This window comes from Bufo bufo, chromosome 1, assembly GCF_905171765.1.
Source record: "Bufo bufo chromosome 1, aBufBuf1.1, whole genome shotgun sequence".
Lineage (NCBI taxonomy): Eukaryota > Metazoa > Chordata > Amphibia > Anura > Bufonidae > Bufo > Bufo bufo.
Genome location: NC_053389.1, coordinates 839431102 through 839452939, shown reverse-complemented (window position 1 = coordinate 839452939; position 21838 = coordinate 839431102).

The following is a 21838-nucleotide window of genomic DNA, read 5'->3' as shown; positions in this document are numbered from 1 at the left end:
CGCTTGACTTTGGTGAGGGCAATCTCAGTCGAGTGGTGGGGTCGGAAGCCAGATTGTAGGTGGTCAAAGAGGGAGGAGAGGTGAGAGGACAGTTCAGAATGGACATGTTGTTCAAGTAGCTTTGAGGCATACGGAAGGAGTGATATGGAGCGATAACTGGACAAAGATGATGGGTCAAGTGAAGACTTTTTGAGGATGGGTGTAATGGTAGCATGTTTAAAAGTAGAGGTGAAGACACCAGAGGTTAGTGATAGGTTAGAGGTTGGAGAGATGAGTTAGGGCTGGGATAAACACTGTGGTGAGGTTAGGGATGAGGTGGGATGGGATTGGGTCATGTCCACAGGTGGTCAGATGAGATCTGGAGAGTAGAGAGGAGAGTTTTTCTTCTGTAATGGTGGAGAAGTGTTTTTTGGGAGAAGAGGACCGAGCAGTTGTGTAGAAGGTCTGTGGGGATTGTGTGCTGAAGCTTTCTCTGATGTTGACTACCTTTTGTTTGAAGTATGTGGCAAAGTCCTCAGCTGAGATGGGGGACGTTTAGGGCAGTGGGCCAGGGAAGATATGAGAGATGAGAAGTCGTCTGTTTTGTATCAGCGAGTGAGGACTTGAACATGAGGAGGGATTGCTTGTATGTGGTGAAGTGATCCTTAGGGTGGGAATGTTATCATTTTATTTTACTTTTGTTGTAGTTTGATAAAGGCCGAAACCTCCCATGACAGCCGCATGTCTAATAAAATCCAATATTCTGCATTCAACATCTAATTTTTTGAGTTATTTATTCATTATCAAGTGGGGTGGGAAGCCGACTCCAATGAAGGAAGCAGAGGGCGGCTGAGCATCTACAGCCCTGGATTAATTATTACATCACTAAAAGTTCTTTCAAAATCTGTTTAACATAAAAACGTGATGTAAACCGTAGATCATTTTCTGACGACACCTTCCCTTTAAATCAGTGGTCGATGTGTCCAGCAGTTTACACTGAGCTCTCTCTCTCTCTCAGGTAAGACAAGGCCCGAGGCCCTCATGCAGGGCCGGTGCAAGGATTTTTGCCGCCCTAGGCAAGATAAAAATTGCCGCCCCCCTTATCAGATGATCTGCCCATAGCATGACATCACATATGTTCCACCCCTTTCTCAGCTTTTAAATAAAAAGAACTGCTAGGTTTCCCTTAGGGTTAATCCAGCTTCTTGTAGCTGTTTTTTTTGCGGAACGGAATTGCGGACCCGTACATTTCTATGGGGCCGCATGACGTGCGGCCCCGATCCGGAATTGCGGATCCGCAATTCCGATCCGGAAAAAAATAGAACATGTCCTATTCTTGTCTGCAATAGCGGACAAGAATAGGCATATTCTGTTAGTGCCGGCAATGTGCGGTCCGCAAAATGCGGAACGCACATTGCTGCTGTCCGTGTTTTGCGGATCCACAAAACACACATGGATGTGTAAATGGACCCTAAATGTGAGGTAAATTAGTTTCCAATGTAGTATTAATAACTAAACAATTACATAATAAACATATTGCATTGTCTACTGACCACCAGGACAATAAGATGATCTGCTCTCTGGCTGCAGTCTGGCTCTGGGGACTCCCTTGTCACTCTCTTCTCCCCCACTCCCTCCCTTGTCACTCTCATTATTCCCCCCCTCCCCTGACACTCTCATTATTCCACCCCCCCTCCCCTGTCACTCTCATTATTCCACCCCCCCTCCCCTGTCACTCTCATTATTCCCCCCCTCCCCCGTCACTCTCATTATTCCCCCCCTCCCCCCTCCCTTGTCACTCTCATTATTCCCCCCCTCCCCCCTCCCTTGTCAATGTCATTATTCCACCCCCCCCCTCCCCTGTCACTCTCATTATTCCACCCCCCCTCCCCTGTCACTCTCATTATTCCACCCCCCCCCTCCCCTGTCACTCTCATTATTCCCCGCCTCCCCCCTCCCTTGTCACTCTCATTATTCCCCCCCTCCCCCCTCCCTTGTCACTCTCATTATTCCCCCCCCCTCTCATTATTCCCCCCTCCCTTGTCACTCTCATTATTCCCCCCCCCTCCCTTGTCACTCTCATTATTCCCCCCCTCCCTCTCATTATTCCCCCCCTCCCTCTCATTATTCCCCCCCTCCCTTGTCAATGTCATTATCCCCCCCCTCCCTTGTCACTCTCATTATTCCCCCCCCTCCCTTGTCAATGTCATTATCCCCCCCTCCCTTGTCACTCTCATTATTTCCCCCCCCCCTCCCTTGTCACTCTCATTATTCCCCCCCTCCCCCCTCCCTTGTCAATGTCATTATCCCCCCCCCTCCCTTGTCACTCTCATTATTCCACCCCAGCACCCCCTCCCTTGTCACTCTCATTATTCCCCCCCTCCCCTGTCACTCTCATTATTCCACCGCCCCTCCCCTGTCACTCTCATTATTCCACCCCCCCTCCCCTGTCACTCTCATTATTCCACCCCCCCCTCCCCTGTCACTCTCATTATTCCACCCCCCCCTCCCCTGTCACTCTCATTATTCCACCCCCCCCCCTCCACTGTCACTCTCATTATTCCACCCCCCCCCTCCCCTGTCACTCTCATTATTCCCCCCCTCCCCCCTCCCTTGTCACTCTCATTATTCCCCCCTCCCCTCCCCTCCCCTGTCACTCTCATTATTCCCCCCCTCCCCCCTCCCTTGTCACTCTCATTATTCCACCCCCCCTCCCCTGTCACTCTCATTATTCCACCCCCCCTCCCTTGTCACTCTCATTATTCCCCCCCTCCCCCCTCCCTTGTCACTCTCATTATTCCCCCCTCCTCCCTTGTCAATGTCATTATCCCCCCCCTCCCTTGTCACTCTCATTATTCCACCCCCCCTCCCTTGTCACTCTCATTATTCCCCCCCTCCCCCCTCCCTTGTCACTCTCATTATTCCCCCTCTCCCCTGTCACTCTCATTATTCCACCCCCCCTCCCCTGTCACTCTCATTATTCCACCCCCCCTCCCCTGTCACTCTCATTATTCCACCCCCCCCTCCCCTGTCACTCTCATTATTCCCCCCCTCCCTTGTCACTCTCATTATTCCCCCCCTCCCCCTTCCCTTGTCAATGTCATTATTCCCCCCCCTCCCTTGTCACTCTCATTATTCCCCCCCTCCCTCTCATTATTCCCCCCCCCTCCCTTGTCACTCTCATTATTCCCCCCCTCCCTCTCATTATTCCCCCCCCTCCCTTGTCAATGTCATTATCCCCCCCCTCCCTTGTCACTCTCATTATTCCCCCCTCCCTCCCTTGTCAATGTCATTATCCCCCCCCCCCTCCCTTGTCACTCTCATTATTCCACCCCGGCACCCCCCTCCCTTGTCACTCTCATTATCCCCCCCCCTCCCTTGTCACTCTCATTATTCCCCCCCCCTCCCTTGTCACTCTCATTATTCCCCCCCTCCCCCCTCCCTTGTCAATGTCATTATTCCCCCCCCCTTGTCACTTTCATTATTCCCCCCCTCCCTCTCATTATTCCCCCCCTCCCTTGTCACTCTCATTATTCCCCCCCTCCCTTGTCACTCTCATTATTCCACCCCTCCCTTGTCACTCTCTTCTCCCCCACTCCCTCCCTTGTCACTCTCATTATTCCACCCCAGCACCCCCCTCCCTTGTCACTCTCATTATTCCCCCCCTCCCCTGTCACTCTCATTATTCCACCCCCCCCCTCCCTTGTCACTCTCATTATTCCACCCCCCCTCCTTTGTCACTCTCATTATTCCCCCCCTTCCCCTCCCTTGTCACTCTCATTATTCCCCCCTCCCCCCTCCCTTGTCACTCTCATTATTCCCCCCCCCCCCTCCCTTGTCAATGTCATTATCCCCCCTCCCTTGTCACTCTCATTATTCCCCCCCTCCCTCTCATTATTCCCCCCCCTCCCTTGTCACTCTCATTATTCCCCCCCTCCCTTGTCACTCTCATTATTCCACCCCTCCCTTGTCACTCTCTTCTCCCCCACTCCCTCCCTTGTCACTCTCATTATTCCACCCCAGCACCCCCCTCCCTTGTCACTCTCATTATTCCCCCCCTCCCCTGTCACTCTCATTATTCCACCCCCCCCTCCCCTGTCACTCTCATTATTCCACCCCCCCCCTCCCCTGTCACTCTCATTATTCCACCCCCCCCTCCACTGTCACTCTCATTATTCCACCCCCCCTCCCCTGTCACTCTCATTATTCCCCTCTCCCCCCTCCCTTGTCACTCTCATTATTCCCCCCCTCCCCTGTCACTCTCATTATTCCCCCCCTCCCCCCTCCCTTGTCACTCTCATTATTCCACCCCCCCCTCCCCTGTCACTCTCATTATTCCACCCCCCCTCCCTTGTCACTCTCATTATTCCACCCCCCCTCCCTTGTCACTCTCATTATTCCCCCTCTCCCCCCTCCCTTGTCACTCTCATTATTCCCCCTCCCCCCTTGTCACTCTCATTATTCCCCCCTCCCCCCTTGTCACTCTCATTATTCCCCCCTCCCCCCTCCCTTGTCACTCTCATTATTCCCCCCCCTCCCTTGTCACTCTCATTATTCCCCCCCCCCTCCCTTGTCACTCTCATTATTCCCCCCCTCCCCCCTCCCTTGTCACTCTCATTATTCCCCCCCTCCCCCCTCCCTTGTCAATGTCATTATTCCCCCCCCCTCCCTTGTCACTCTCATTATTCCCCCCCTCCCTCTCATTATTCCCCCCTCCCTTGTCACTCTCATTATTCCCCCCCCTCCCTTGTCACTCTCATTATTCCCCCCCTCCCTCTCATTATTCCCCCCCCCTTGTCAATGTCATTATCCCCCCCCCTCCCTTGTCACTCTCATTATTCCCCCCCCCCTCCCTTGTCAATGTCATTATCCCCTCCCCCCTCCCTTGTCACTCTCATTATTCCCCCCCTCCCCTGTCACTCTCATTATTCCACCCCCCCCTCCCCTGTCACTCTCATTATTCCACCCCCCTCCCCTGTCACTCTCATTATTCCACCCCCCCCCTCCCCTGTCACTCTCATTATTCCCCCCCTCCCCCGTCACTCTCATTATTCCCCCCCTCCCCCCTCCCTTGTCAATGTCATTATTCCCCCCCCCTCCCTTGTCACTCTCATTATTCCCCCCCTCCCTCTCATTATTCCCCCCTCCCTTGTCACTCTCATTATTCCCCCCCCCTCCCTTGTCACTCTCATTATTCCCCCCCCTCCCTTGTCACTCTCATTATTCCCCCCCTCCCTCTCATTATTCCCCCCCTCCCTTGTCAATGTCATTATCCCCCCCCTCCCTTGTCACTCTCATTATTCCCCCCCCCTCCCTTGTCAATGTCATTATCCCCCCCCCCCTCCCTTGTCACTCTCATTATTCCACCCCGGCACCCCCCTCCCTTGTCACTCTCATTATCCCCCCCCTCCCTTGTCACTCTCATTATTCCCCCCCCCTCCCTTGTCACTCTCATTATTTCCCCCCTCCCTTGTCAATGTCATTATTTCCCCCCCCTTGTCACTCTCATTATTCCCCCCTCCCTTGTCACTCTCATTATTCCCCCCCCCTCCCTTGTCACTCTCATTATTCCCCCCCTCCCTTGTCACTCTCATTATTCCCCCCTCCCTCTCATTATTCCCCCCCCCTCCCTTGTCACTGTCATTATTCCACCCCTCCCTTGTCACTCTCTTCTCCCCCACTCCCTCCCTTGTCACTCTCATTATTCCACCCCAGCACCCCCCTCCCTTGTCACTCTCATTATTCCCCCCCCTCCCCTGTCACTCTCATTATTCCACACCCCCCTCCCCTGTCACTCTCATTATTCCACCCCCCCCTCCCCTGTCACTCTCATTATTCCACCCCCCCTCCCCTGTCACTCTCATTATTCCACCCCCCCCTCCACTGTCACTCTCATTATTCCACCCCCCCTCCCCTGTCACTCTCATTATTCCACCCCCCCTCCCCTGTCACTCTCATTATTCCACCCCCCCTCCCCTGTCACTCTCATTATTCCCCCCCTCCCCTCCCCTGTCACTCTCATTATTCCCCCCTCCCTTGTCACTCTCATTATTCCACCCCCCCCCTCCCCTGTCACTCTCATTATTCCACCCCCCCTCCCTTGTCACTCTCATTATTCCACCCCCCCTCCCTTGTCACTCTCATTATTCCCCCCCTCCCCCCTCCCTTGTCACTCTCATTATTCCCCCCCTCCCCCCTTGTCACTCTCATTATTCCCCCCTCCCCCCTCCCTTGTCACTCTCATTATTCCCCCCCTCCCTTGTCACTCTCATTATTCCCCCCCCCCTCCCTTGTCACTCTCATTATTCCCCCCCTCCCCCCTCCCTTGTCACTCTCATTATTCCCCCCCTCCCCCCTCCCTTGTCAATGTCATTATCCCCCCCCTCCCTTGTCACTCTCATTATTCCCCCCCCTCCCTCTCATTATTCCCCCCTCCCTTGTCACTCTCATTATTCCCCCCCTCCCTTGTCACTCTCATTATTCCCCCCCCCTCCCTTGTCACTCTCATTATTCCCCCCCTCCCTCTCATTATTCCCCCCCCTCCCTTGTCAATGTCATTATCCCCCTCCCTCCCTTGTCACTCTCATTATTCCCCCCCCTCCTCCCTTGTCAATGTCATTATCCCCCCCCCCCCCCTTGTCACTCTCATTATTCCACCCCGGCACCCCCCTCCCTTGTCACTCTCATTATTCCCCCCCCCCTCCCTTGTCACTCTCATTATTCCCCCCCCTCCCTTGTCACTCTCATTATTCCCCCCCTCCCTCTCATTATTCCCCCCCTCCCTTGTCACTCTCATTATTCCCCCCCTCCCTTGTCACTCTCATTATTCCACCCCTCCCTTGTCACTCTCTTCTCCCCCACTCCCTCCCTTGTCACTCTCATTATTCGACCCCAGCCCCCCCCTCCCTTGTCACTCTCATTATTCCCCCCCCTCCCCTGTCACTCTCATTATTCCACCCCCCCCTCCCCTGTCACTCTCATTATTCCACCCCCCCTCCCCTGTCACTCTCATTACTCCACCCCCCCTCCCCTGTCACTCTCATTATTCCACCCCCCCCTCCACTGTCACTCTCATTATTCCACCCCCCCTCCCCTGTCACTCTCATTATTCCCCCCCTCCCCCCTCCCTTGTCACTCTCATTATTCCCCCCTCCCCTCCCCTGTCACTCTCATTATTCCCCCCCTCCCCCCTCCCTTGTCACTCTCATTATTCCACCCCCCCTCCCCTGTCACTCTCAATATTCCACCCCCCCCTCCCTTGTCACTCTCATTATTCCACCCCCCCTCCCTTGTCACTCTCATTATTCCCCCCTCCCCCCTCCCTTGTCACTCTCATTATTCCCCCCTCCCCCCTTGTCACTCTCATTATTCCCCCCTCCCTTGTCACTCTCATTATTCCCCCCTCCCCCCTCCCTTGTCACTCTCATTATTCCCCCCCCTCCCTTGTCACTCTCATTATTCCCCCCCTCCCCCCTCCCTTGTCACTCTCATTATTCCCCCCCTCCCTTGTCACTCTCATTATTCCCCCCGTCCCCCCTCCCTTGTCACTCTCATTATTCCCCCCCTCCCCCCTCCCTTGTCAATGTCATTATTCCCCCCCTCCCTTGTCACTCTCATTATTCCCCCCCTCCCTCTCATTATTCCCCCCTCCCTTGTCACTCTCATTATTCCCCCCCCCTCCCTTGTCACTCTCATTATTCCCCCCCTCCCTCTCATTATTCCCCCCCCTCCCTTGTCAATGTCATTATCCCCCCCCCCCTCCCTTGTCACTCTCATTTTTCCCCCCCCCCTCCCTTGTCAATATCATTATCCCCTCCCCCCTCCCTTGTCACTCTCATTATTCCACCCCGGCACCCCCCTCTCTTGTCACTCTCATTATTCCCCCCCCTCCCTTGTCACTCTCATTATTCCCCCCCCTCCCTTGTCACTCTCATTATTCCCCCCCTCCCCCATCCCTTGTCAATGTCATTATTTCCCCCCCCTCCCTTGTCACTCTCATTATCCCCCCCCCTCCCTTGTCACTCTCATTATTCCCCCCCCTCCCCCTCCCTTGTCACTCTCATTATTCCCCCCCCCTCCCTTGTCACTCTCATTATTCCCCCCCTCCCCCCTCCCTTGTCAATGTCATTATTCCCCCCCTCCCTCTCATTATTCCCCCCCTCCCTTGTCACTCTCATTATTCCCCCCCCCCCTCCCTTGTCACTCTCATTATTCCCCCCCCCTCCCTTGTCACTCTCATTATTCCACCCCGGCACCCCCCTCCCTTGTCACTCTCATTATTCCCCCCCTCCCTTGTCACTCTCATTATTCCCCCCTCCCCCTCCCTTGTCACTCTCATTATTCCCCCCTCCCCTCCCCTCCCCTGTCACTCTCATTATTCCCCCCCTCCCCCCTCCCTTGTCACTCTCATTATTCCACCCCCCCCTCCCCTGTCACTCTCATTATTCCACCCCCCCTCCCTTGTCACTCTCATTATTCCCCCCCTCCCCCCTCCCTTGTCACTCTCATTATTCCCCCCTCCTCCCTTGTCAATGTCATTATCCCCCCCCTCCCTTGTCACTCTCATTATTCCACCCCCCCTCCCTTGTCACTCTCATTATTCCCCCCCTCCCCCCTCCCTTGTCACTCTCATTATTCCCCCTCTCCCCTGTCACTCTCATTATTCCACCCCCCCTCCCCTGTCACTCTCATTATTCCACCCCCCCTCCCCTGTCACTCTCATTATTCCACCCCCCCCTCCCCTGTCACTCTCATTATTCCCCCCCTCCCTTGTCACTCTCATTATTCCCCCCCTCCCTTGTCACTCGCATTATTCCCCCCATCCCTTGTCAATGTCATTATTCCCCCCCTCCCGTCACTCTCATTATTCCCCCACCCCCCTCCCTTGTCACTCTCATTATTCCCCCCCATCCCTTGTCAATGTCCTTATTCCACCCCCCTCCTTTGCCAATGTCATTATTCCCCCCTCCCCCCTCCCCTGTCACTCTCATTATTATCCCTCCCCCCTCCCTTGTCACTCTCATTATTATCCCCCCTCCCTTGTCACTCTCATTATTCCCCCCCTCCCCCCTCCCTTGTCACTCTCATTATTCCCCCCCTCCCTTGTCAATGTCATTATTCCCCCCCTCCCTTGTCACTCTCATTATTCCCCCCCTCCCCCGTCACTCTCATTATTCCCCCCCTCCCTTGTCAATGTTATTATTCCCCCCCTCCCCTGTCACTCTCATTATCCCCCCCTCCCTTGTCAATGTCATTATTCCCCCCCCCTCCCTTGTCAATGTCATTATCCCCCCCCCTCCCTTGTCAATGTCATTATCCCCCCCTCCCTTGTCAATGTCATTATTCCCCCCCCCTCCCTTATCAATGTCATTATTCCCCCCCCCTCCCTTGTCAATGTCATTATTCCCCCCCCCTCCCTTATCAATGTCATTATTCCCCCCCTCCCTTGTCAATCTCATTAGTCCTCCCCCCCTCCCTTATCAATGTCATTATTCCCCCCCCTCCCTTGTCAATCTCATTAGTCCTCCCCCCCTCCCTTATCAATGTCATTATTCCCCCCCCTCCCTTGTCAATCTCATTAGTCCTCCCCCCCTCCCTTATCAATGTCATTATCCCCCCCCTCCCTTGTCAATCTCATTATTCCCCCCCCCCCTCCCTTGTCAATGTCATTATTCCCCCCCCTCCCTTGTCAATGTCATTATTCCCCCCCCTTCCTTATCAATGTCATTATTCCCCCCCTCCCTTGTCAATGTCATTATTCCCCCCCCTCCCTTATCAATGTCATTATTCCCCCCCTCCCTTGTCAATCTCATTAGTCCTCCCCCCCTCCCTTATCAATGTCATTATTCCCCCCCCTCCCTTGTCAATGTCATTTTTTCCCCCCTCCCTTGTCAATCTCATTAGTCCTCCCCCCCTCCCTTATCAATGTCATTATTCCCCCCCCCCCCTTATCAATGTCATTATTCCCCCCCCTCCCTTATCAATGTCATTATTCCCCCCCCTCCCTTGTCAATGTCATTATTCCCCCCCCCTCCCTTGTCAATGTCATTTTTTTCCCCCCTCCCTTATCAATGTTATTATTCCCCCCCCCCCTATCAATGTCATTATTCCTCCCCCTCCCTTATCAATGTCATTATTCCCCCCCCTCCCTTGTCAATGTCATTATTCCCCCCCCCCTCCCTTATCAATGTCATTATTCCCTCCCCCTCCCTTATCAATGTCATTATTCCCCCCCCCTCCCTTGTCAATCTCATTAGTCCTCCCCCCCTCCCTTATCAATGTCATTATTCCCCCCCCCTCCCTTATCAATGTCATTATCCCCCCCCTTCCTTATCAATGTCATTATTCCCCCCCCTCCCTTGTCAATGTCATTATTCCCCCCCTCCCTTATCAATGTCATTATTCCCCCCCCCTCCCTTATCAATGTCATTATTCCCCCCCCCTCCCTTATCAATGTCATTATTCCCCCCCCTCCCTTGTCAATCTCATTAGTCCTCCCCCCTCCCTTATCAATGTCATTATTCCCCCCCTCCCTTGTCAATGTCATTATCCCCCCCCTCCCTTGTCACTCTCATTATTCCCCCCCCCCTCCCTCTCATTATTCCCCCCTCCCTTGTCACTCTCATTATTCCCCCCCCCCCTCCCTTGTCACTCTCATTATTCCCCCCCTCCCTCTCATTATTCCCCCCCCTCCCTTGTCAATGTCATTATCCCCCCCCCCTCCCTTGTCACTCTCATTATTCCCCCCCCCCTCCTCCCTTGTCAATGTCATTATCCCCCCCCCCTCCCTTGTCACTCTCATTATTCCACCCCGGCACCCCCCTCCCTTGTCACTCTCATTATTCCCCCCCCCCTCCCTTGTCACTCTCATTATTCCCCCCCCTCCCTTGTCACTCTCATTATTCCCCCCTCCCTCTCATTATTCCCCCCCTCCCTTGTCACTCTCATTATTCCCCCCCTCCCTTGTCACTCTCATTATTCCACCCCTCCCTTGTCACTCTCTTCTCCCCCACTCCCTCCCTTGTCACTCTCATTATTCCACCCCAGCACCCCCCTCCCTTGTCACTCTCATTATTCCACCCCCCCCCCTCCCCTGTCACTCTCATTATTCCACCCCCCCTCCTCTGTCACTCCCATTATTCCACCCCCCCTCCCCTGTCACTCTCATTATTCCACCCCCCCCTCCACTGTCACTCTCATTATTCCACCCCCCCCTCCCCTGTCACTCTCATTATTCCCCCCCTCCCTTGTCACTCTCATTATTCCCCCCTCCCCTCCCCTGTCACTCTCATTATTCCCCCCTCCCCCCTCCCTTGTCACTCTCATTATTCCACCCCCCCCTCCCCTGTCACTCTCATTATTCCACCCCCCCCTCCCTTGTCACTCTCATTATTCCACCCCCCCTCCCTTGTCACTCTCATTATTCCCCCCTCCCCCCTCCCTTGTCACTCTCATTATTCCCCCCTCCCCCCTTGTCACTCTCATTATTCCCCCCTCCCCCCTCCCTTGTCACTCTCATTATTCCCCCCCCTCCCTTGTCACTCTCATTATTCCCCCCCTCCCCCCTCCCTTGTCACTCTCATTATTCCCCCCCCTCCCCCCTCCCTTGTCACTCTCATTATTCCCCCCCTCCCCCTCCCTTGTCAATGTCATTATTCCCCCCCTCCCTTGTCACTCTCATTATTCCCCCCCTCTTTCTCATTATTCCCCCCTCCCTTGTCACTCTCATTATTCCCCCCCCCCTCCCTTGTCACTCTCATTATTCCCCCCCTCCCTCTCATTATTCCCCCCCCTCCCTTGTCAATGTCATTATCCCCCCCCCTCCCTTGTCACTCTCATTATTCCCCCCCCCCTCCCTTGTCAATATCATTATCCCCTCCCCCCTCCCTTGTCACTCTCATTATTCCACCCCGGCACCCCCCTCTCTTGTCACTCTCATTATTCCCCCCCCCCTCCCTTGTCACTCTCATTATTCCCCCCCCCTCCCTCGTCACTCTCATTATTCCCCCCCTCCCCCATCCCTTGTCAATGTCATTATTTCCCCCCCTCCCTTGTCACTCTCATTATTCCCCCCCCCCTCCCTTGTCAATGTCATTATCCCCCCCCTCCCTTGTCATTCTCATTATTCCCCCCCCTCCCCCCTCCCCCCTCCCTTGTCACTCTCATTATTCCCCCCCCCCTCCCTTGTCAATGTCATTATTCCCCCCCTCCCTCTCATTATTCCCCCCCCCCTCCCTTGTCACTCTCATTATTCCCCCCCTCCCTCTCATTATTCCCCCCCCCCTCCCTTGTCACTCTCATTATTCCCCCCCCTCCCTTGTCACTCTCATTATTCCACCCCGGCACCCCACTCCCTTGTCACTCTCATTATTCCCCCCCTCCCTTGTCACTCTCATTATTCCCCCCTCCCCCTCCCTGTCACTCGCATTATTCCCCCCATCCCTTGTCAATGTCATTATTCCCCCCCTCCCGTCACTCTCATTATTCCCCCACCCCCCTCCCTTGTCACTCTCATTATTCCCCCCCATCCCTTGTCAATGTCCTTATTCCACCCCCCTCCTTTGCCAATGTCATTATTCCCCCCTCCCCCCTCCCCTGTCACTCTCATTATTATCCCCCCCCCTCCCTTGTCACTCTCATTATTATCCCCCCCTCGTCACTCTCATTATTCCCCCCCTCCCCCCTCCCTTGTCACTCTCATTATTCCCCCCCTCCCTTGTCAATGTCATTATTCCCCCCCTCCCTTGTCACTCTCATTATTCCCCCCCTCCCCTGTCACTCTCATTATTCCCCCCCTCCCTTGTCAATGTCATTATTCCCCTCCTCCCTTGTCACTCTCATTATTCCCCCCCTCCCTTGTCACTCTCATTATTCCCCCCCTCCCTTGTCAATGTTATTATTCCCCCCCCTCCCCTGTCACTCTCATTATCCCCCCCTCCCTTGTCAATGTCATTATTCCCCCCCCCTCCCTTGTCAATGTCATTATCCCCCCCCTCCCTTGTCAATTTCATTATCCCCCCCCCCTCCCTTGTCAATGTCATTATTTCCCCCCCCCCTCCCTTATCAATGTCATTATCCCCCCCCCTCCCTTGTCAATGTCATTATTCCCCCCCCCCCTCCCTTATCAATGTCATTATTCCCCCCCTCCCTTGTCAATCTCATTAGTCCTCCCCCCTCCCTTATCAATGTCATTATTCCCCCCCCTCCCTTGTCAATCTCATTATCCCCCCCCCCTCCCTTATCAATGTCATTATTCCCCCCCCTCCCTTGTCAATGTCATTATTCCCCCCCTTCCTTATCAATGTCATTATTCCCCCCCCCTCCCTTATCAATGTCATTATTCCCCCCCCCCCTCCCTTATCAATGTCATTATTCCCCCCCTCCCTCCCTTATCAATGTCATTATTCCCCCCCTCCCTTGTCAATGTCATTATTCCCCCCCTCCCTTGTCAATCTCATTAGTCCTCCCCCCCTCCCTTATCAATGTCATTATTCCCCCCCCCCTTATCAATGTCATTATTCCCCTCCCCCTTCCTTATCAATGTCATTATTCCCCCCCTCCCTTATCAATGTCATTATTTCCCCCCCCCTCCCTTATCAATGTCATTATTCCCCCCCTCCCTTATCAATGTCATTATTTCCCCCCCCCCTCCCTTATCAATGTCATTATTCCCCCCCCCTCCCTTATCAATGTCATTATTCCCCCCCCCTTATCAATGTCATTATTCCCCCCCCCTCCCTTGTCAATGTCATTTTCCCCCCCCTCCCTTGTCAATCTCATTAGTCCTCCCCCCCTCCCTTATCAATGTCATTATTCCCCCCCCTCCCTTGTCAATGTCATTATTCCCCCCCCCCCTCCCTTGTCAATGTCATTTCCCCCCCCCCCCCTCCCTTGTCAATGTCATTTTCCCCCCCCTCCCTTGTCAATCTCATTAGTCCTCCCCCCCTCCCTTGTCAATGTCATTATTCCCCCCCTCCCTTATCAATGTCATTATTCCCCCCCCCTCCCTTGTCAATCTCATTATTCCCCCCCCTCCCTTATCAATGTCATTATTCCCCCCCCTCCCTTATCAATGTCATTATTCCCCCCCCTCCCTTGTCAATCTCATTATTCCCCCCCCCCCTCCCTTATCAATGTCATTATTCCCCCCCTCCCTTGTCAATGTCATTATTCCCCCCCCCCTCCCTTATCAATGTCATTATTCCCCCCCTCCCTTATCAATGTCATTATTCCCCCCCCCCTCCCTTGTCAATGTCATTATTCCCCCCCCCCTCCCTTATCAATGTCATTTTTCCCCCCCTCCCTTGTCAATCTCATTATTCCCCCCCCCCTCCCTTATCAATGTCGTTATTCCCCCCCCCCCCTCCCTTGTCAATCTCATTAGTCCTCCCCCCCTTATCAATGTCATTATTCCCCCCCCCTCCCTTATCAATGTCATTATTCCCCCCCCCTCCCTTGTCAATGTCATTATTCCCCCCCCTCCCTTATCAATGTCATTATTCCCCCCCTCCCTCGTCAATCTCATTAGTCCTCCCCCCCTCCCTTATCAATGTCATTATTCCCCCCCCTCCCTTGTCAATCTCATTATTCCCCCCCCCTCCCTTATCAATGTCATTATTCCCCCCCCTCCCTTGTCAATGTCATTATTCCCCCCCCCTTCCTTATCAATGTCATTATTCCCCCCCTCCCTTGTCAATCTCATTATTCCTCCCCCTCCCTTATCAATGTCATTATTCCTCCCCCTCCCTTGTCAATGTCATTATTCCCCCCCTCCCTTATCAATCTCATTATTCCCCCCCTCCCTTATCAATCTCATTAGTCCTCCCCCCCTCCCTTATCAATCTCATTATTCCTCCCCCCCTCCCTTATCAATGTCATTATCCCCCCCCCCTCCCTTGTCAATCTCATTAGTCCTCCCCCCCTCCCTTATCAATGTCATTATTCCCCCCCCTCCCTCGTCAATCTCATTAGTCCTCCCCCCCTCCCTTATCAATGTCATTATTCCCCCCCCCCCTCCCTTGTCAATCTCATTATTCCCCCCCCCCCTCCCTTATCAATGTCATTATTCCCCCCCTCCCTTGTCAATCTCATTATTCCCCCCCCCCTCCCTTATCAATGTCATTATCCCCCCCCCCTCCCTTGTCAATGTCATTATTCCCCCCCCCTCCCTTGTCAATGTCATTATTCCCCCCCCCTTCCTTATCAATGTCATTATTCCTCCCCCTCCCTTATCAATCTCATTATTCCCCCCCTCCCTTGTCAATCTCATTATTCCCCCCCCTCCCTTATCAATGTCATTATTCCCCCCTCCCTTGTCAATCTCATTATTCCCCCCCCCCTCCCTTGTCAATGTCATTATTCCCCCCCTCCCTTATTAATGTCATTATTCCCCCCCTCCCTTATCAATGTCATTATTCCTCCCCCCCTCCCTTATCAATCTCATTATTCCCCCCCTCCCTTATCAATGTCATTATTCCCCCCCTCCCTTGTCAATCTCATTAGTCCTCCCCCCCTCCCTTATCAATGTCATTATTCCCCCCCTCCCTTGTCAATGTCATTATTCCCCCCCCCTCCCTTATCAATGTCATTATTCCCCCCCTCCCTTGTCAATCTCATTAGTCCTCCCCCCCTCCCTTATCAATGTCATTATTCCCCCCCTCCCTTATCAATGTCATTATTCCCCCCCATCCCTTGTCAATCTCATTATTCCTCCCCCTCCCTTATCAATGTCATTATTCCCCCCTCCCTTGTCAATCTCATTAGTCCTCCCCCCCTCCCTTATCAATGTCATTATTTCCCCCTCCCTTGTCAATGTCATTATTCCCCCCCCTCCCTTATCAATGTCATTATTCCCCCCCTCCCTCGTCAATCTCATTAGTCCTCCCCCCCTCCCTTATCAATGTCATTATTCCCCCCCCCCTCCCTTGTCAATCTCATTATTCCCCCCCCCCTCCCTTATCAATGTCATTATTCCCCCCCTCCCTTGTCAATCTCATTATTCCCCCCCCCCTCCCTTATCAATGTCATTATCCCCCCCCCTCCCTTGTCAATGTCATTATTCCCCCCCCCTTCCTTATCAATGTCATTATTCCCCCCCTCCCTTGTCAATCTCATTATTCCTCCCCCTCCCTTATCAATCTCATTATTCCCCCCCTCCCTTGTCAATCTCATTATTCCCCCCCCTCCCTTATCAATGTCATTATTCCCCCCTCCCTTGTCAATCTCATTATTCCCCCCCCCTCCCTTGTCAATGTCATTATTCCCCCCCTCCCTTATTAATGTCATTATTCCCCCCCTCCCTTATCAATGTCATTATTCCTCCCCCCCTCCCTTATCAATGTCATTATTCCCCCCCTCCCTTATCAATCTCATTATTCCCCCCCTCCCTTATCAATGTCATTATTCCCCCCCTCCCTTGTCAATCTCATTAGTCCTCCCCCCCTCCCTTATCAATGTCATTATTCCCCCCCTCCCTTGTCAATGTCATTATTCCCCCCCCCTCCCTTATCAATGTCATTATTCCCCCCCTCCCTTGTCAATCTCATTAGTCCTCCCCCCTCCCTTATCAATGTCATTATTCCCCCCCTCCCTTATCAATCTCATTATTCCCCCCCTCCCTTATCAATGTCATTATTCCCCCCCTCCCTTATCAATCTCATTATTCCCCCCCTCCCTTATCAATCTCATTATTCCCCCCCTCCCTTATCAATGTCATTATTCCCCCCCATCCCTTGTCAATCTCATTATTCCTCCCCCTCCCTTATCAATGTCATTATTCCCCCCTCCCTTGTCAATCTCATTATTCCCCCCACCTCTAGTGTAGCGTGGCCGAGCTCTGTTCGGTCCGCGGTACAGGAGCATTTGTTTCCTGTACCCGGCCGGACTGAAAGGAAGTGAACACTAAGTGAGCACTTCCTGTCAGTCCGGCCGGGTACAGGAAACAAAAGCTCCTGTACCGCGGAACGAACAGAGCTCGGCCACGCTACATTAACAACAGCACAGAGCAGACACACAGCAGGCGCAGGTTGCGCAGCAATGAGCCGGCGGCCGGAGATTCAAATTAGAGCGGCAAGCGCTCAGGACTCCGTCCTGAGCGCTTGCCGCTATAATTTGAATCTCCGGCCGCCTGGAGACTCAGGAGGCGCAGCATGAGGGGCGCCGCCGGCCGAACTTATATAACCAACTTTTTTTTTTTTTTTTACACCGCAACGGGTGCCCCCTGCTAAATGGCGCCCTAGGCGACTGCCTATGTCGCCTTAGGCTACTTTCACACCTGCGTTTAGGTCGGATCCGTCTGGTATGTGCCCAGACGGATCCGCACCTATAATGCAAACGCTTAGATCCGTTCAGAACGGATCCGTTTGCATTACCATGAACAAAAAAAAAAAAAAAATAATTTTTTTTTTTTTTTTTTTTTTTTTGTTAATGATAGTGCAAACGGATCCGTTTTGACTTTACATTGAAAGTCAATGGGAGACGGATCCGTTTGAAAATTGAGCCATACTGTGTCAACTTCAAACGGATCCGTCCCCATTGACTTTTACATTGTAAGTCTGGACGGATCCGTTTGCCTCCGCACGGCCAGGCGGACACCCGAACGCTGCAAGCTGCGTTCGGATGTCCGCCTGCTGAGCGGAACGGAGGCCAAGCGGAGCCAGACTGAGGCATTCTGAGCAGATCCGCCTCCACTCAGAATGCATTAGGGCTGGACGGATCCGTTCGGGGCCGCTTGTGAGAGCCTTCAAACGGAACTCACAAGCGGAGCCCCGAACGCTAGTGTGAAAGTAGCCTTACTAGTGGAGCCGGCCCTGCCCTCATGGCGACTGCAAACGCCTGGTGGTAAATGACTGCAACGAACCATGACATCAGTGGGGTAAAAAGTCACTGATTGGTGGCGTCTCCAATCACAGACTCAGTCAGCGGGTGTCTGCCGTGTAAAACATGGTGTCAATCAGCAAAAAATGTAGGAATTTCTTCATGGTGATGTACATCCTAAACTGACCGCAGAAGCCCATCGCCAAGGACAATACCGGCTGGGTGACCACCGCGCCCCCCCCCCCACCGACCAAACCACAAAGGCACCGTCCATGGAACGTTAAATAGATTATATTATGCACTGACATCTTTGTGAAGACCCAATCCTAGTACAACCCCCATTATCCCATCTCCCACCTTAATCAAGACTATGAAATCCTAGCCGATTGCTGACAGCGACTCTTTCCCTCCATCCCTGTGCCCTCGCCCACAGATGACGCTACTCAGCCCGGATGCTTTCTGCACGGTATCGCCTCTCCGCTCCTCAGGGCTGATCTCACGAATCTTCTAGTGTCCCTGTTGCTTCCTCCATTTCTTACACCTACAGATGAGAGGGCGATTGTGGCCGTGTTTAGAAATTTCATCTGCAATTAAGCTCATCTAAAGTCGCCCTACGACAAACCAGACAGAATGGTGGCATCTTCTTCCCCGCCATGGACAATACGAGAGCTCTCACTCACCAGGTCCTGGTTCTTCTAGCTCTACTCCCTGCTTCACATAACTCCTGCCTCCCATGATGAAACTAATCGCCATCCGCTCCGCAGTGATTTAAACCCCAAGGCCTCAACGCTTCTTTCCAGGATGGCGGACCGTTGGCTGTATTGTGGGGGTGGATGCCATGTTTTTTAGGGTGTAGCTCTCATTGTGAGCTTGTCCCTCATGAGAAATGTCCCCCAGAAAATACTGAAATATTCTAACTCCCTGCACCCCATTACAGATTACACTGTATCCCAACTAGTCTGCCAACATAGTCCAGACCCATGGACTGAAGATACTGCAGAGAAAGCTCCCGATCCTTGTCATCAACCTCGTACTGGGACATGGCCCCTGAGCGTGCATCTCACCAATGCAGAATTTTCTCATGGGGGCGAGCGGCGCCTACATCCAGCTGCCCCGGTGTGTAGAACCTGAGGCGATCTCCACCACTGTTTCTGGGGCCATCTAATATTGGAGAAGGCTGGAGTGGTCTGCTCTCTCCCACTTAGTTAATTCTGCTCCATTGAAACCATCTTTCTGCATGGACCCTCTCCCGGCGAGCCGCCATCTTTCTGCATGGACGCTCTGCCCACGGGCCGCCATCTTTCTGCATGGACCCTCTCCCCGTGGGCCGCCATCCTTCTGCATGGACCCTCTCCCCGTGGGCCGCCATCCTTCTGCATGGACCCTCTCCCTGTGGACCGCCATCCTTCTGCATGGACCCTCTCCCTACGGGCCATCTTTCTGCATGGACGCTCTGCCCATGGGCCGCCATCTTTCTGCATGGAACCTCTCCACGTGGGCCACCATGTTTCTGCATGGACCCTCTACCCGCGCGCCGCCATCTTTCTGCATCGACCCTCTACCCGCGCGCTGCCATCTTTCTGCATGGACCCTCTCCCCTCGAGCTGCCACTGATTGTGTTAGTAATGGGATTAAGATAGCCGACTCCTAGATGAGTAGATCACCCTATGATACACTCAGGAGATAATCCCATCACATGTGTCTCCTCTCTCCCTATTCATTCATTATGGAGGGGGTGAAGATGTCTGTTTGCATGTTGTTCATGGTTGATTGCGTTATGTTGTTAGACTTCTTGAACTGTATATACTGAGTTGATCTTCAATAATTCCTGTTTTAGCCTCAACATAAGAATGTCATCTCATGTGCAGGGGGGGGGGGGGGGGGGCAGCTATATTTACTCTGGGGATTGCTATCGGTATTATACTCCCCTGTGATTACAACATGGTTCTACCCACTGGAAGCTGGATCCTGGTCTTGGGCCCAGGGTGGGTGGAAGACGGCAAGATCCCAACCAAGCTGCGGCGGTTCGTGGGGTCGGCAGTGATTACGGTGTCAAGTGGAGTGCTTGGAGTCCTCGGGAAGCACTAGGAGCATCCATCAACGGAGGTACCCAGTCGGAGTGCCAGGAGATCCGTTACACTCTCCCTACGGGCCGCCATCTTTCTGCATGGACCCTCTCCCCACGGGTGCATTTTTCTGCATGGACCCTCTCCCCATGGGCCGCCATCCTTCTGCATGGACCCTCTCCCCACGGGCGCCATTTTTCTGCATGGACACTCTCCCCGCGGGCCGCCATCTTTCTGCATGGACCCTCTCCCCACGGGCTGCCATCCTTCTGCATGGACCCTCTCCCCGCGGGACGCCATCCTTCTGCATAAACCCTCTCCCCACATGACGCCATCCTTCTGCATGGACCCTCTCCCCGCGGGACGCTATCCTTCTGCGTGGACCCTCTCCCAGCGGGCCACCATCTTTCTGCATGGAGCTTCTCCCCACGGGCCATCTTTCTGCATGGACCCTCTCCCCACGGGCCAAAGTCAAGGAGGTTTCTTCTTTGCAAAACCCAACACGGAGATCAAAGTCCACTCGACTCCAAGAACAATCAGAGGCAGTTAACCCAGAAACTTCATGAAAATTATTATGACCGGTGGTCTGTATGGGGTGGTCTATACAACCCCTCCTTATCCTCCCCCGCATTATAACATTCCTTGTGTTTCACGACCAGTGGGCATTGGTCAGAGGTGGAAGTTGATATCGGTATTGGTTACGTTGGGTATATGAAGTTACGATAACGCAGAGGTGCACCACAGGGGGCAGAGGTAAGTGACAGGGGCCAGATCCTCCCATGATGAAACTAATCGCCATCCGCTCCGCAGTGATTTAAACCCCAAGGCCTCAACGCTTCTTTCCAGGATGGCGGACCGTTGGCTGTATTGTGGGGGTGGATGCCATGTTTTTTAGGGTGTAGCTCTCATTGTGAGCTTGTCCCTCATGAGAAATGTCCCCCAGAAAATACTGAAATATTCTAACTCCCTGCACCCCATTACAGATTACACTGTATCCCAACTAGTCTGCCAACATAGTCCAGACCCATGGACTGAAGATACTGCAGAGAAAGCTCCCGATCCTTGTCATCAACCTCGTACTGGGACATGGCCCCTGAGCGTGCATCTCACCAATGCAGAATTTTCTCATGGGGGCGAGCGGCGCCTACATCCAGCTGCCCCGGTGTGTAGAACCTGAGGCGATCTCCACCACTGTTTCTGGGGCCATCTAATATTGGAGAAGGCTGGAGTGGTCTGCTCTCTCCCACTTAGTTAATTCTGCTCCATTGAAACCATCTTTCTGCATGGACCCTCTCCCGGCGAGCCGCCATCTTTCTGCATGGACGCTCTGCCCACGGGCCGCCATCTTTCTGCATGGACCCTCTCCCCGTGGGCCGCCATCCTTCTGCATGGACCCTCTCCCCGTGGGCCGCCATCCTTCTGCATGGACCCTCTCCCCGTGGGCCGCCATCCTTCTGCATGGACCCTCTCCCTACGGGCCATCTTTCTGCATGGACGCTCTGCCCATGGGCCGCCATCTTTCTGCATGGAACCTCTCCACGTGGGCCACCATGTTTCTGCATGGACCCTCTACCCGCGCGCTGCCATCTTTCTGCATGGACCCTCTCCCCTCGAGCTGCCACTGATTGTGTTAGTAATGGGATTAAGATAGCTGACTCTAGGAGCAGCCGACTCCTAGATGAGTAGATCACCCTATGATACACTCAGGAGATAATCCCATCACATGTGTCTCCTCTCTCCCTATTCATTCATTATGGAGGGGGTGAAGATGTCTGTTTGCATGTTGTTCATGGTTGATTGCGTTATGTTGTTAGACTTCTTGAACTGTATATACTGAGTTGATCTTCAATAATTCCTGTTTTAGCCTCAACATAAGAATGTCATCTCATGTGCAGGGGGGGGGGGGGGGGGCAGCTATATTTACTCTGGGGATTGCTATCGGTATTATACTCCCCTGTGATTACAACATGGTTCTACCC